General features: G+C 35.1%; 1 protein-coding gene across 6 annotated transcripts in view; it reads left to right on the top strand.

The window, feature by feature from the left end:
- The window catches only part of DCAF8L2 (DDB1 and CUL4 associated factor 8 like 2), a 171,952-nt gene that overhangs the window by 124,201 nt on the left and 31,578 nt on the right, over positions 1–16,173 (top strand). For 4 of the 6 annotated variants that reach the window (XM_028841748.2, XM_015127118.3, XM_028841749.2 and 1 more), the window contains one exon: positions 14,271–14,354. The gene's annotated coding sequence lies outside the window, so the exon portion shown is untranslated. Of the gene's footprint in view, positions 1–14,270; positions 14,355–14,929; positions 14,977–16,173 lie in introns of all 6 variants that reach the window. The other 2 variants (XM_077987680.1, XM_077987681.1) reach the window with 1 other exon arrangement.

Genomic DNA, 16,173 nt, shown 5'->3' on the forward strand with positions numbered 1-16,173 from the left:
AAAGATACCAACAACAACAAAAAACCCTACAAGCCATATTCCTTATGAATATAGATCCAAAATCCTCAAAAAATACTAGACAACTGAATATAGAGCATACAAAAATAATTTCACATCATCACTGAATAAGTTTTGTCCCAAGAATGCAAGTTTGGTTTATCATCTAAGAAGCAATTGATTTCATATATCATATTAATAGGTAAAAATGGCAAAAAGCACATAATCATCTTAATAGATACAGAAGAAACATTTCACAAAATTCAACATTTCATGATAAAGCATCTTAACAAGCTAGTAATGAAAGATAACTGCCTCAAATTAATAAAAGTTATCTAATAAAAATCCATAACTAACATCACATTTAATGGTCAAAAACTAAATGCTTTCTCCCTAAGATAAGGAACAAGACAAGAATGTCTGCTCTTGACACTTAAACACTGTATTGGAAGTTCTAGCCAGGGAAATTAGGCAAGAAAAATAAATAAAAATAATTCATATTAAAAAGGAAGTAAAACTCTATTTTCAGATGACCTGACCTTGTGTACAGGAAACCTAAGGAATCCACTCAAAAACTATAGGAACTAATAGACAAGTTCAGCAAGGTTGAAGGATACAAAACCGATACACAAATATCAATTGTATTCTTATATAATAACAATGAACAATCTGAAAATGTAATTAAGAAAACACATTTACAATAAATCAAAATCACATAATTCTTAGGAATAAATTTAACAAAAGAAGTATAAGAATTGTACACAGAATATTGCAAAACAGTTTGACAGAAATGAAAGATTTAAATAAATGAAAACACATCCCATGTTGACAGACTGAAAGATTTAATATTCTTAAGATAGCAATATTTACCAATTAATCTACAACCTCTATCAAAATCGCAGCTGGCGTTTTTGCAGATATTGGCAAGCTGATCCTAAATTTATATGGAAATGTAGGGGACTCAGAATACCCCAAACAATCTTGATAAAGAAGAACAAAGACAAAGGACACTATTTCCCCATTTCAAAACTTACTACAATGCTAAAGTACCTAAGACAGTAAAGTTCTGGCATAAGGTTAGACATGATGATTAATTGAATAGAATTGAGAGCTCAGAAATAAACCCTTACTTTATGGTCAATTTATTTTTGAATTGGTCAATTGATTTTTGAAAATCAATCATGGTCAACTGATTTTTGAAAAGAGCGCCATGACAATTCAATAGAGAAATAATGATTTTCAACAGATGGTGCTGGGACAACTGGATATCCATATGCAAAAGAATGAAGTTAGACCCTGAACTCACACCATGCATGCACACAAAAATAACTCAAAATGCATCATACACATAAATGTAACAGTTAAAACAATGAGAGCCTTAAAAGAAAACATAGGAATAAATATTTGTATTTATTTGTATTGTATTTAGAAAAATAGGCAATGTTTTCTTAGATATGACACCAAAAGTATATATCTAAGCAATAAATGAAAAATAAATTAAACTTCATCAAAATTAAAAATATTTGCACTCAAAGATTACCATAAAGGAAGTGAAAAGACAATTTGCACAATGAGAGAAAATATTAGCAAATCATATAGTGATAAGGGACTTGGATCAGCATACATAAAGAACTCTTATGACTCCATAATGTAAAGATAACATTGTGTGTGTATATATATATGTATAAATCAAGATACACATCATCAATTGATGGACACTTAGGCTGTTACCATATCTTGGTTATTGTGAATAGTGCTGCAGTACATATATATATATATATATATATACACACACACACACACAAAATGGAATATTATTCAGCCTTATAAAGGAGATACTACCATTTGTGACAACATGAGTGAGCCTGGAGAATATTATGCTAAATAAAATATGCCATACACAGAAAGAAACATACTGTATTATCTCACTTAGATGTGGAATTTTGTTAAAAAGTCAAATAAATAGAATTAGAGAATTGTGGTTGCCAGGTATGAAGAGGGGGAGGAAATGGGAAGAAGCATGTCTAAGGGTACAATCCTTTATGTAGGATAAATAAGTCTAGAGATTTAATGTACAGCATAAGGATTATAGTTAAGAGTATTTTATTGTATACTGAAAAATTACTAAGAAAGTAGATTTTAGGTGCTCTTACCTAAAAAAAGTGACTATGGAAGATGATGAATGTGTTAATTTGTTAGTTTGTAGTAATGATTTCATTATGTATGTGTATAGCAACACATCATGTTAAACACCTTAACAATATGCAATAAAATAAATTTTAAAAATTAAGACATGAAATTTTCAAAAATTTTTATTTCAGATTCAGGGGTAGATATGCATGTTTGTTATATAGGGAAACTGCATGTCACAAAAATTTGGTGTACAGATTGTCACCCAGGTAATAAGCATGGTACCCGATAAGAATTTTTTCTGATCCTCTCCCTCCTCTTCCCCTCCATGTCTTTTGTCTGTTCTTTTGTCCCCAACAGACAAAAGAACAGCCCTATTGTCTGTTCTTCCCTACCTAGTGTTCATGTGTTCTCATCATTTTAGCTCCCATTTATAAATGATAGCATACAATATTTGTTTTTATGTGCCTGTGTTAGTTTTCAAAAGAAAATGGCCTCCAGCTTCCTCCATGTTCCTGCAAAGGACATTATCTCATTCTTTTTTATGGCTGCATACTATTCCATGGTGTATATATACCACATTTTCTTTATCCAGTCTACCATTTATGGACATTTAGGTTGATACCATGTCTTTGCTATTGTGAATAGTGCTGCAATGAACATTTCTATACAAGTTTTTTTGTAGAGATATGTTTCATTTCTTAGGTATATAACGGAGTAAAATTATAGGATCATATGGTAACTCCATGACTAGCTTTTTGAAGAACTGTTTTCCAAAGTGACTGGACCATTTTACATTTCCATAAGCAAAATATGAAGGTTTCAGTTTTTGCACATCCCTGTAAACACTTATTATTGTCCTTCTTTTTCACTATAGCCATCCTACTGAATGCAAACTTGTGTCTTATTGTGGTTTTGATTTGTATTTCTTTAATGATCAGTGATGCTGAGCTTTTTTTCATATGCTTGTTGGCTGCATGAGTGTCTTCTTTTGAAAAGTGAGTTCATGTCCTTTGCCCACTTTTTAATGGGGTTGGTTGTTTTTTCTTGTAAATTTGCTTAAGCCCCTTATAGATGTTGGATAGTTTACTTTTATCAAATGCATAGTTTGCAAATATTTTCTCCCATTCTGTAGGTTGCCTGTTTACTCTGTTGATAGTTTATTTTGCTGTGCAGAAGTCCTTTAGTTTAATTAGATCCTATTTGTCAATTTTTGTTTTTGTAGGAATTGTTTTTGGCATCTTTGTCATGAAATATTTGCTAGTTTCTATGTCCAGAAAGGTATTGCTTAGGTTATTTTCCAGAATTTTCATAATTTTAGGTTTTACATTTAAGTCTCTAATCCATCTTGAGTTGATTTTTTGTATGTGGTATAAGGAAGGAGTTCAGATTCAATCTTCTGTACATGGCTAGCCAGTTATCCCAGCCCCATTTATTGAATAGGTGGCCCTCCTTTCCCTATTGCTTGTTTTTGTCAGCTTTGTCGAAGACCATGTACTTGTAGGTGTGCAGCCTTATTTCTTGGCTCTCTATCCTGTTCCATTGGTCTATGTGCCTGTTTTTTGTACCAGTGCCACACTGTTTTGGTTACTGTATCCCAGTAGTATGGTTTGAAGTTGGATAACGTGATGCCTCCAGTTTCTTTATTATTATTATTATTATTGGCATAGTATTGCCTGGGCTATTTGGCCTCCTTTTTTGATTCCATAGGAATTTTAAAATAATTTTTTCTAATTTTGTGAAGAATTTCATTGGTAGTTTGATAGGAATAGCATTGAATCTGTAAATTGTTTGGGGCAATGTGACTATTTTAACATTATTGATTCTTCCTCTAAAGATGGACCAACTAAAAACTGGGAAAGGGAATTAAATAGACATTTCTCCATAGAAGATACATAAATAGGCAATAGACACATGAAAAGATGCTCAACATCATTAGTCATTAAGGAAATGCAAATCAAACTACAATGAGATGCTACTTCACACCCACTAGGATGGCTATAAATTTAAAAAGGCACAATAAAAAGTGTTGGCAAGGACGTGGAGAAATTGGAACCCTCATACATTGCTGATGGGATTGTGAAGTGGTACAGCTGCTTTGGAAAACAGTTTGGCAGTTCCTCAAAAAGTTAAACATAGAGTTCCATATGACCCAGCAATTCCACTCTTATTTATGTATCCAAGAAAAATGGAAACATATGCCAACACAAAAACCTGTACATGAATGTTTATAGCAACATTACTCATAATATCCAAAATGTGGAAACAACCCAAATATCCATCAACTGATGAATGGATAAATAAGATGTGGTATATCATAAAATGGAATGCTATTCAGCAAAAATAGGGAATGAAGTGCTGATACATGCTACGATATGAATGGACCTTGAAAACATTATGCTAATGAAATAAGCCAGTCACGGAAGACCACATATTGTATTATTCCATTTACATAAAATGTTTAGAATAGGCAAATGAGTAGAGCCAGAAAGTGGTTGCCTAAGGCTAGGTGAATGGGGGAAAATGGGAAGTGACTACCAATGAGCATGGGGTTTCTTTCTGGGGTGGGGAAAATGTCCTAAAATTAGGTTGTGGTGATGGCTGCACAGCTCTGTGAATATACTAAAAACTATTGATTTGTATACTTTCAATGGATGATTTTTATTGAATGTTAATAACTCAGTCAGCCTGTTTAAAAATAAATAATGTGCATGTTGTAGTTTTTAGGGATGCAGTTTCCTGATATCTGAAACTGACTTTGAAATTGATCAAATATGTTATGGATTAGATATTTTGGATAAATGGGTAGATGGCTAGAGGCACAGATATGTGATGAATCAAACAGCAAAATGTTAACAATCATAAAATTTAGGTGGCAATTATATGGATAAGGCATTTCTATATGTTTGAAAAATTTCAAATATAATGATGGAAAAATACCAAAAAAGTAATTTGAAGCCAAATTATAGTTCTGTAAACCAGAACCGAGTGTTGCAATCCAGAATGAAAACTCGGTAATATCTAGGGAAAGGAGCATATATGGAAATCATCTTGGCTTTCATTTCACTAGGATGCTAATCAGCCTATTACTGTTGCTTGGAATCCATGGTCTATGAGTTTAGGATTAAATTGGGCTTTTTGTTCCCATAATATGTTAATATTTGCACTAGGGGGTTATAATATCTGGAGGGAAAATAAAACTATAGATACATTAGTTACTGAGAGCGTTATTAGAAATACCGTTGCTTTTTTGACAAAGTAGAATTTTGTGATTATGGAAGTTATGATAAATAAAAATGGCATCTTATTTGAGGTGCTTTTCTTTCCTATCCACCAATTTCAAAATCTTTTAGTATGTGTTTTCTCTGTGAGTTTCACATTTCTTATTTTACTTTATTTAAAATGTTCAACTTTTATTTTAGTTTTGTGGTGTACATGTGAAGTTTTGTTACCTGGATACATTGAGTGATGCTGAGGTTTGGGGTACAATTGATTCTTTCCCATCACTCATGCACTGAGCATACTACCCAACAGTTACTTTTTCAACCCTTGCCTCCCTTCCCCCTCTAATAGCTACCAGTGTCTATTGTTCCCATCTTTATGTCCATATGTGCTCAGTGCTTAGCTCTCACTTATAAGTGAGAACATGTGGTATTGTTTCCTGCATTAATTTGCTTAGGATAATGGCCTCCAGCTGCATCTATGTTGCTGCAAAGGACATGATTTCATTCTTCTTAATGGCTCATAGTATTCTATGGTGTATATATACCACCTTCTGTTTATCCAGTCCATCATTGACATCTATACCCATACCACCCTGAACGTGTCTGATATCAGAAGCTAAGCAGAGTCATGCCTGGTTAGTTCTTGGATGGGAGTTTCGCCTTTCTGTCACATAGTGCTACACTCGACTCTCATAAGGTGGCATTTTCAATCTTGTATTATCTTAGCTATATCTACTGTCTCTGATTTTATAATTGCTTACATATATGCAATCTTCTTTCAAGGATGTTTTAAGGAATATTTGTACTATTGTCTACCCATTTGTTTTAGCCTACATAGATTGATTTTAGTAGATGCCAAAGGTATTGCTACAGAAGATTTTTCAGGTGAAACCCCTACCGATCTATTGAGGACAAGTATCTTCCCCTTCTCCTCAAAACACTGCTATCCTCTGCTATTTAATATTCCCAATCTCAAGTAACATTTCTTTCTACTACCCATTTACTCTTCCATTACTGGAAAATGCCTCTAGTGTTTCATTTCATTTTCTTTTCTTCACTAGCTCAGTTGAGTTTCTCATAGTTCTGGTTCCACCTGCTGCTGCTGCTGCTGCTTCTTTTGTTTGTTTTTTTACGGAGTTTTGCTCTTGTTGTCCAGGCTGGAGTAGTGCAATGGTGCGATCTCAGCTCACCACAACCTCAGCCTCCCAGGTTCAAGCAATTCTCCTGCCTCAGCCTCCCAAGTAGCTGGGATTACAGGCATGCACCACCATGCCTGGCTAATTTGGTATTTTTTTTAGTAGAGATGGGGTTTCTCCATGTTGGTCAGGCTGGTCTTGAACTCCCGACCTCAGGTGATCCGCCCGCCTCGGCCTCCCAAAGTGCTGGGATTACAGGCGTGAGCCACCGCGCCCGGCCAGTTCCAACTGCTTCTTAAGTTGGTACCTTTCCACTCTATTACATTCTGGGCTAGTTCTCTTCACTGGACCTTAAGGACTTTCATTTGTGTTTGTATTTTCCTTGCATTATGTTGTAACACTTTTTGTATAACATTATATTAATTTATTTTGCTGATTAGTGCATAGAGAGAGATAAAAAACTGAACTTCTTTACAGTTGATTGATTCAAGGTCTACATGAAAAGTAAGGCAAGGAACCAGCTGATTTTAAACTACGCCATAAACAATAAAATATTAGCAGCTGTGATGGGGTTCTTCTCACACTGTATCTCTCTGACTGACTTTTCTTCCTTCCCTTTCCACTCTTAAATGCTTGTGTGATTACGTTAGGCCTACTTGGATAATCTAGAATAACCACTCTATTCTATTGTCAGCTGATTAGCAAATCTTAATTCCATCTACAAAGTCTCTTTTGCCATGTAACATAAAAATCGCAGAAGTAACACCATGGGCTAAAGGGGTTAAAGATCATGGGGGCCTAAATCTTGTCTCCTCACCAGTCCTTGTCTGTGGACTGTTTCTGTGGCTGGCATGTTCATAGACTGTTTCTGTGGCTGGCATGTTCATTTTATTTTAACAATGTCTTTCAAAAAGCAAAAGATTAAATGTGGGAAATGTCCAATTTTTTTTTCGTTTTATGATTATGCTTTTTGTGTGTCTTATCTAATAAATCTTTGCAAATAATTTGCCCTACTTTTTCTAGGATTTTTTTATTTTTGGCTTTCACATTTCTATGAAATGTATTTTGAATTCATTTTTGTATATGGTTTGCATTAAGGGCCTATGCTCAGTTTTTTTCCACGTAGATGTTCAGTTGTTCAAGTGTAGTTGAAGATTCTTTTCCCATCGATTTTCTATCCATTTTCTGCACATTGTACTGTTTCATTGACTACGTGCCTATCCTGTAGCCCAATGTTATAATGCACCATTAGAGTAACTCTTCAAATCAAGTAGTGTAAGTCCTTTGACTTTGTTCCTCAGTTTAAAAGTACTTTGGGCAGGCATTCTTGATCTTTTCAATTCCCATATACATCCTAGAATCAACTTTCCAATTTCTATAAATTTTTAAAACTTCTGAAATTTTGGTTGGTTTTGTGTTGAATATATAAATTTGGGGGTAACTTTGTATATTATCTATTTTAGTCATCCAGTCCAGAATTAGAGTATTTTTCTTAATTTATTTAAATATTCTCTAGTCTGTTTGTCAGTGTTCTCTAGTCTCAATTGTTCTGTCTTTCATGTCTTTTGTTAAATTTAATCATAAGTACTTGGTGATTTTAGGTACTATTGTAAACACAAACTAATATTTTATTCATTTTTGTATATTAATCTAGTCTCTGACCATGATAAAGTCACCTATTTTTTCTAGAATTTATATGCAGATTCCTCAGCATTCTCCTATTTTAACAATTATTTCCTCTGCATGTGTATATAGTTTTACTTCTTCCTTTAACATTTTTATCAGTTTCATTTTTTTCCTTCCTTCATTGCTATGGCTAAGGCCTCCAACACAAAGTTTAAGAGAAGTGTTGAAAGGGGACATTGTCTTGTTTCTGACCTTAGAAGAAAAGATTTACTCTTTCACCATTAAGTATGATGTTAACTGTAGGATTTTCATTGTTTGTAGATGCTCATTATCAAATTGAGGAAGTTGTCTTCTATTACTAGTTTGATGAATATTTTTATCATGAATGGCTATCTGATTTTGTAAAATGATTTTTCTGCATCTCGTAAAATGACAAAATATACACATACCCACAAAAATTAAAAATATAAAAATTGAAAATAATAAAAAAGACAATTATTTTTCCATTTGTTCTCTTAATATGGTTTGCTAATTACATTAACTGATTACTTCAGTATTAAACAAAACTGGAATTCTGTAGATAAACCATCTTTAGTCAGAGTGTATTATTATTTTATATATGGTGGACTTAGATTCAGTAATATTTGGACCATGCAACATGTAAGTGAGGCCACGCTATATTTTTCATTCTGTGTCTGGCTCATTTCACTTAATATAATGTCCGTCAGGTCTTTCTATGTTGGGACAAATAGCAGAATTTTCTTCCTTTTTATGGGTGAATAATTTTCCACTACATCTGTAGGGGTGTGTGTGTGTGTGTGTGTGTGTGTGTATGTGTGTGTGTGTGTATATATATGTGTGTGTGTGTGTGTATATTTGGCTTTGTTCTTCAGTTTAAAAGTGCTTATGTGTGTATATATATATATGCCTCTTGTCACACAAAAGTAACTATGTGAGATGATGGATATGCTAACTCGCTTCACTATAGTAACCACTTTACTATTTGTATCCCACAACATGTTCTAAGCCTCAAATATACACAATAAAATTGATTTAAATGAATAAAGAATAAAGAAAATAATTAAAAAGGAATACTGATCTGCAGTTTTTTTAATAATATCATTTTGTGATTTTAGCATTAGAGTAATGCTGGCCTCATAAAATGGGTTGAAAAGTGTTCCCTCCGTTGAATTTTCTGAAAGAGTTTGAGGTTGGTATAATTTCCCAAATGTCCACTAGATTTCAACAAAAAAGCCACCAGAAACATGGAGGCTTTTGGAGGGAAGATAGCTAACTATGAATTCAGTTGCTTTAATATATCTAGCACTACTCAGGTTATTTATTTCTTCTTGAAGGAGTTTTGGGAGCTTGTATCTTCCAAGGGATTTGTCTGTTCATCTAGGTTTTAGAATTGGTTTGCATAAAGTTGTTCATGATGTTCCTTTATTATCCTTTTAATAGATATAGGATCTGCAGTAATATTCATTATTTCCTTCAAGATACTGGTATTTTCTTTCTATCGTTTTTTATTAGTAGTATAGCTAGGGGTCATGAATTTTGTTGATATTTTCCAAGAACCAGATTTTGGTGTTATTTTATTTTGGAGTATTTAACCCAATTAACATATTGTTGTCATTTGAGTCATCTCAGAATTGGCATCTGCTGACTGTCTTTTCCTTTGAAGTGGGGTCTAAGTTTCCTGGTTCTTTGTGTGTCAGATAATTTCAAATTGTATCATGGCCACTAGGAATTTCATGTTGTAGACACTCTGAATTCTGTTATATTGCTCTGAACAGTAGCAATTTGTTTCTCTTCCAGTAAGTAGTTAAAATAGTTAGACCCAAACTGCAAAATATCCTAACTGAAGGGGTCAGTGGCTCAAATTTCAGTTGTTCAAAGCTGTTTCCAGTTTTGCCTACATATGCATGCTTCACAGGTTGAAGTGAGGTTTTTTTCTGTTTGTTTGTTTATTTGTTTTTCTGAGACTGAGTCTCACTCTGTTGCCCAGGCTGGAGTGCAGTGCTGCAATCTCGTCTCACTGCAAGCTCCACCTCCTAGGTTCATGCCATTCTGCCTCAGCCTCCCAAGTAGCTGGGACTACAGGTGCACACCACCACGCCCAGCTAATTTTTTTTTTTTTTTTTTTTTTTGTATTTTTAGTAGAGACGGGGTTTTACCATGTTAGCCAGGATGGTCTCGATCTCCTGACCTCGTGATCCACCCACTTCGGCCTCCCAAAGTGCTAGGATTACAGGCATGAGCCACCGTGCCCAGCCTGAAGTGAGTTTAAACACAAAATTTAGAGTTTCTCTTGATTATTTTCTTTCCAGGGTTCTGTGTTTACTTGACTACCAGAAACATTTCTAGTTTACCATTAGCGTTTTAGCTGCTTCCATGCCTCTGTGACTGCAGCTACTCTCAGGTAAAACTGTAAAAATACAGGATATTCACACGGTGCTGGTCACTTGGTCCCTTCTAAAAATGTTTTTATTTGTACAGTTTCTAGAGCCCCAGGTATTTGAGTTTGTTTATTTTTGTCTAATGTTTATAGCTGATATTTGTGGGAGGATCAATATGTTAGGCGCTTACTCCTCCAAAATGGAAGCAGAAACCGCAAGTGGAATCTTTAAAACAGATAATTATCTGTTTCTGTAGAGATAGACTGTATTCACTTGGGATTGAGCAAAGGCATGAGCCTTAGTAAAGTGGACCCATCAGAAAATATGTGTAAGGAGTCTGTGTTGAATTTATTAACAGTGAAATCCGTATTTATGATCCAAGTAGGTATGCTGAGGCAGACCGGTGTACAGAATTTGAGGAAGAGGTCTGAGTTGGAAAGAGAATTTTGGTAATCACCAGTGTATAGAATGTATGGCATCTGAGTGAATTATACTGGATTAAACTATGAAGGGAATAATTTTATGTAAAGAAGAACAAAGTCTGAGGACTGAAATGAGACATTTCACAGCTTTAGGAGCCAGGAAAATAAGAAGAAACAAAGAAGACTGAGAATAAAATAATGGACTTGGAAGGTATGAGGAGAATCAAATAAATGCTTCAAGAAAATTTGATTAGAATACTGCCAAATGTTGTTAATGAATGAAATAAGATGAGGACTGAAAATTGGCTGGTAAAATTGGATTAATGTACATTATTGATTACCTTAAAAGAGCAGTGTGTATGAAGTGGTTGAAAGAAACTCTTCAGGAGATTCAAGAAAAAAATAGGTAATAAGAGGCAGAAATATCTAGGACATACACAAACCTTTTGAGGAGATTTTCTGTAAAGGGGAACAGAGTAATGGGGCAGTAATTGAAGGAGATAACTGGGGTAAAAAAGGTATTAATGTTAAAAGTAACAATACACAATGTTTATTTGCTGCCAGAAGTTATCTAACCAAGGGAAAAGAAAATGGAAGATGTAGGACATCAGTTGGCAAACATGTTCTCTAAAGGGACAGATATTAAATATAAACTTTGTCAGCCGTATGAGCTCTATCATAAGTGCAACCATATGTAACATGTAAATTAATGGGCATGGCTGTGTTCAAATGAAACTTGATTTACTAACAGATGAAAGGCAGGGTTGGGTTGTGCACCTTAGTTTGCTGGCCACTGATATTAAAAGAGGGTAATATCAGAAATTAAATTCTTGAGTAGGCAAGCCTTGAGAGGATCCAATATACAAGTAGAGAGATCATCATTTGATCAAAAAAGAAAAAGTTCATCCATTTTAATAGAATTTAGGGTGAAATATGACCCTTATACAGGTAGAATGGTAGATGGTGGTTGTAGAAGCATGTACAACTCTCCTTTAGATTTCTTCTGTTTTTCCATGTTAGGAAATGTTAAGTCATCCACTTGATCTTAATTATCCTAGCTATCCCTGATAAACATCTTCAGCTTTGCCAACCCCTATTCCAGGCTCTGCTAACAGTAACAGAATCATTTTATAATAGAAAAAAAGAGAGGAAAATGCAAAATGATTTTTAATGGTTTCTCAAATAACACTAATTCTGCTTCTCATTCATTAAACACCTAAAACGATAGAACAGTCTAAGAAATCAAGTGGTTAGAATTACTGTTAACCCTTGATTTTACCAAACCAGATTCTAAATGTATGGTAATTCATTGTGTGTGTGTGTGTGTTTTTTTTAACTTGAGATTGTTCTAAAAATGCACCTAAAACATCTTTTTCCTGTTTGTGTATCATAATAAGGCAAAGAAAATATTCCTAGCAATTTCTTTCCCAACCATTATTTAACTTCAAAAACTTTTCTCTAAATATGCTTAGTTTAATAGAGAAATGTTTATTCCCATTGTATAAAATGACTACATTTTAACACCACTAAGATTTAGGAGGCATTCTATTTTGGTGGAGTACTTCTATGGCAGCCAACATTACATTACAGAAGGTGCTGTAAACTACAGTGATTGCAAAAGTTATAGCAACGAGAATACAGATATTTGAGAAAATCATGTTTTCTGAGATTGACTATATTGACAGGTCTTTCTAGCCTCCCCATTTTCCTTACTCTTCCAAAATTTGAAGTAATTGCAAATGTCAGTGCCCTGGATTCTGTCAGGTTTAAGGCCATATTACCTCAGTCTTTTGAGTAAGAACCCTGAAGCCACCTTATAAAACATGTTTAAAGTAGAAACCGGCCGGGCGCGGTGGCTCAAGCCTGTAATCCCAGCACTTTGGGAGGCCGAGGCGGGCGGATCACAAGGTCAGGAGATCGAGACCACAGTGAAACCCCGTCTCTACTAAAAATACAAAAAATTAGCCGGGCGCGGTGGCGGGCGCCTGTAGTCCTAGCTACTCAGGAGGCTGAGGCAGGAGAATGGCGTGAACCCAGGAGGCGGAGCTTGCAGTGAGCCGAGATCGCGCCACTGCACTCCAGCCTGGGCAACAGCGTGAGACTCCGTCTCAAAAAAAAAAAAAAAAAAAAAGTAGAAACCACATGGATTTATTATTATTATTTTTTTTTTTTTTTAGTTAAAGGCAAGTAGTTCCGGGTTCAGACATAATTTTCAGAAAATAGCTTCTCATCCGTGTGTTGGGGACTTAAAATGGTTTTACTATGACACTAATATTTTTCTCTTCACAAGATATAGTGTACAATAATTTGTAGGGAAAATAATATTTGAGTGGAAATGGAAGTCAAAGGTAACTGAGAGTAGGCCAGGCACGGTGGCTCACGCCTGTAATCCCTGGGAGGCCGAGGCGAGTGGATCACGAGGTCAGGAGATCGAGACCATCCTGGCTAACACGGTAAAACCTCGTCTCTACTAAAAATACAAAAAATTAGCTGGGCTGGTGGCAGGAGGCTGAGGCAGGAGAATGGCATGAACCCAGGAGGCGGAGCTTGCAGTGAGCCGAGATTTCGCCACTGCACTCCAGCCTGGGTGACAGAGCGAGACTCCATCTCAAAAAAAAAAAAAAGGGGGGGGGGGAACTGAGAGTAGATCTATTCTTGAAATCTGTGGTGGAATTTGGAAAAACTAATAAACCGTCATGGCACTTTAACTCAATGGTTAAGAGCACAGATTCAGGATCCAGACTTACAAGTTTGAGAAAGTTACTTATGCCTCAGGATCTCTGCTTTCTCATCTGTAAAACAGAAATCAGTAATACCCACTTCATAGGGTTATCATAAGGAGTAATGTTTTAATACTTGTCAAAAACGCAGAACAGTACATAGCACAATAAGTGTCAGTTAAATAAAAACTAAATAAATAATGCATGAGGGGAAGTTATTGATGCAAAAGAAAGTGGCCCAGGAAAAGAGCTTGGGGGTATCACCGCGTCAAGCTATGTCATAATAAAAACTAAGTATTCATGCTCCCAGGTCATTTCCGCTTCAATAACTTTAGCTACAAGTACATCAGACTTTCAGAGATGACTAATGCTAAATTAATGATAGTCCTTTCTTCAGAATGGATATAAATATTTTTGCTTTTCTTTCTCAGAGCTTTTAACATTATTATTGTCACATATGTTTGAACTACACATTGCATAACCTTAAACTTAAATTTGTTACGTTCTCCTTTCATCAGTATTGGACAAACTAAAATCCAATGACTTGGTTAGTTTATTATCTTTATTAAGAAATCTGATTAGACTTGCACTGAAACAATTTATTTTATCCTGTTAGGAAGTTGCACTGTTGCAGAGGTCCATTAACTCTTTCAGGACGGTGTGGAATCAGTGGGGAAATCTCTAATTGCTACTGACACAGGTGAGTGGCATGGGTAGCAAATTATGCATGGCGGCAGCAATTTCCTAAAAGACCTGTGATTACTTAGTGGTTAAAAAGCTTTAATGTGCCTCTAGTGCCAAAGTCATTAACAGAGAATGATTTAGGCACAGGAAGAATCTAACTAAAATGTAAAACTGTGAAGGCATTACAAATAATAGTTTGCCTAATAAAAGTACTTGAATATTAGTTTGTGTCAGATACATTTTCCCATTAACTATGATAATTCATGAAAAATACAAAGCAATTGAAAAACACAAAGGTAAATCTTGTCACAAAATGAAACAACAATAATCAGAAATAATGCAAACAACCTTTTCTTTATATGTTTACAGTTTGCTCATGTTTATAAAATCTTCGCTTTTATAAGAGTTTAATGTGCCGCTGTGTCTATATCACTGGCTTTCCAAGCCTTACCATCAGCTCCCATAGGAAATGTGTCATTCAATTTTAAAAACGGGAAACTGAGACTATATGTATTTCTGAGCTGTAAAACTTGTGATACCCAAGTATTTTATTTTGCTTTAGGATTACATTTACTCCTTTTTTGTTTTTAGTTCTGGTGGACATGTGCAGGATGTGCATGTTTGTTACACAGGTAAAGGTATGTCATAGTGGTTTACTACACCTATCAACCCATCACCTAGGTATTAAGCCCAGCATGCATTAGCCATCCTTTCTAATACTCTCTCCTCCCACCCCACTCCCCGACAGGCTGCAGTGTGTGTTGTTCTCCTCCCTGTGGCCGCATGTTCTCATTGTTCAGCTCCCACTTACAAGTGAGAACATGTGGAGCTTTGTTTTCTGTTCCTGCATTAGTTTACAGAGGATAATGGCTTCCAGCTTCATCCATGTCCCTGCAAAGGACATGATCTCCTTCCTTTTTATGGCTGCATAATATTCCATAGTGTATATGTGCCACGTTTTCTTTATCCAGCCTTTCATCGATGGGCATTTGCATTGATTCCATGTCCTTGCTATTGTGAATAGTGTTGTAGTTAACATATGTGTGCATATATCTCTGTAATAGAATGACTTATATTCCTTTGGCTATAAACCCAGTAATGGGATCGCTGGGTCAAATTGTATTTCTGGTTTTAGCTCCTTGAGGAATCACCACACTGTCTTCCACAATGGTAGAACAAATTTACATTCCCACCAACAGTGTCAAAGTGTTCCTATTGCTCCACAACCTCACCAGCATCTGTTGTTTCTTGACTTTTTAATAATGGCCATTCTGACTGACTTGAGATGGTATCTCATTGTGGTTTTGATTTACATTTCTCTAATGATCAGTGATGATGAGCTTTTTTTCATATGTTTGTTGGCTGCATGAATGTGTTCTTTTGAGAAGTGTCTGTTCCTGTCCTTTGCCCACTTTTTAATGGGGTTGTTTGTTTTTTTCTTGTAAATGTGTTTGAATTCCTTGCAGCTTCTGGATATTAGACCTTTGTCAGATGGATAGATTGCAAAGATTTTCTCCCACTCTGTAGGTTGCCTGTTCATTCTGATAGTTTCTTTTGCTGTGCAGAAGCTCTTTAATTAGATACCATTTGTCAATTTTTGCTTTTGTTAAGATACATGTTTTGTTTCCTTAAAACAATATTTAAAAATAGCCATGTTCTCTTTTCAGTCTCTAGAGAAATGTGAAATTTTAAAAATACATACAAGCATAGTCTACCAACCATGTACAGTTCTGATTGCATTTTCAATCCTATAATTTTCAAGAGGGCATCATTTTTTATTCAGTTGAATTGCCATAACTTTAGTCATTTCTCTATTATAAAATATTATATTTTAC

This window comes from Macaca mulatta, chromosome X (assembly GCF_049350105.2).
Source record: "Macaca mulatta isolate MMU2019108-1 chromosome X, T2T-MMU8v2.0, whole genome shotgun sequence".
NCBI lineage: Eukaryota > Metazoa > Chordata > Mammalia > Primates > Cercopithecidae > Macaca > Macaca mulatta.